We start from the raw sequence: 1,451 nt of genomic DNA, 5'->3' as shown, positions 1-1,451 counted from the left end.
ATGTGATTGGCCACATTCAGAGGTTCGACCAGTTGTGCATGGAGTTGATGAATATCGGGGTGAAGCTGGATGAGGAGGACAAGTCCTGTTGCTTTTGTGTTCGCTGCCAGGATCATATGACTCTTTGGTGACTACACTTCTCTACGGCAAGGAGACTCTGGAATATGAGGACATGGTCTCGGTGTTGAGGTCTAATGAGCAAAGAGAAAAGTTGACCAGAGATCGGGCTCCCCAGGAGGGTTTGGCAGTAGGGGAGAGGACAGGTAGAGGCAGAGGCAGAAGCAAGTCCAGGGGGCAGTCCAAGTCCAAGAAGGGAAAGAAAGAGATGAAATGCTTCAAGTGCAACGAGTTCGGACACTTCAAGCAAGAATGTCCACTATGGAAGAGCAAGAAGGGAGAAAGAAGTGGCTCAGAATCATTGAGTGCAGTTGCTGGGCAGCTGGTGGAGGATGATCTACTTGTGGTATCAGATGGTCACAGGTATTACACAGAGGAGTGGACACTAGACTCTGCGTGCTCACATCACTACACACCACACAGGTCTTGATTTGCGACATACACCAAGACAGATGAGGGATCAGTGACTCTAGGCGACAATCATCCTTGTAAGGTGGCTGGGATAGGGACAGTCAGGGTGAGGATGTTTGATGGGATTGTGAGGACATTGACAAATATAAAGCAGGTCCCGGAGCTGGAAAAGAATCTGGTGTCACTAGGCTACTTGGAGCGCAGTGGATACAGCTTCAGCAGGAGGGCTAGAAGCGGAGTATTAAACATCTCCAATGGAGCTATGGTGGTGATGAAAGGCAAAAGGTTGGACAATAATCTCTATCACATGGAGGGATCTGTGGAGACCGGAGAGTCTGATGCAGCAGCTGCAGTACAGGACCAGCAGGGGGCTTACAGGATGTGGCACTACCGCCTAGGCCACATAGGTGACAAGGGGCTGAGGGAGTTGAGCAGGAGAGGACTCATCTCTGATCTGGAGGATGGTGCTACAGGAGAGATCTGTGAGCCTTGCCAGATGGGAAAGCAGAGGAGAGTTCAGTTCAACATCAGTACAACCCGCAGTGTAGCCCCTCTGGAGTTAGTACACACGGATGTGTGGGGGCCAGCCCCAGTTTCAGCTAGGAATGGGGCCAGATACTTCAGGACCTTGATTGATGATTTCTCAAGAAAACTCTGGATTTACTTCATGAGAGAGAAGTCAGAGGTCTTCACCAAGTTCAAGATCTGGAGAGCTGAGGTGGAGAAGGAGCAAGGGAGGAGTGTGAAGTGTCTGAGGTCAGACAATGACGGGGAGTACACCAGTAGAGAGTTCCAGGATTACTGTGAGGAGTGTGGGATCAGGAGACACTTCTCAGTTAAGGAGACTCTACAGCAGAATGGGGTGGCCGAGAGGATGAACAGAATACTTCTGGAAAAGGCACGATGCATGAGGCTGCAGGCAG

This window comes from Elaeis guineensis, chromosome 1 (genome assembly GCF_000442705.2).
Source record: "Elaeis guineensis isolate ETL-2024a chromosome 1, EG11, whole genome shotgun sequence".
NCBI classification, from domain to species: Eukaryota; Viridiplantae; Streptophyta; class Magnoliopsida; order Arecales; family Arecaceae; genus Elaeis; species Elaeis guineensis.
Note: the sequence above shows the minus strand (reverse complement) of the source record.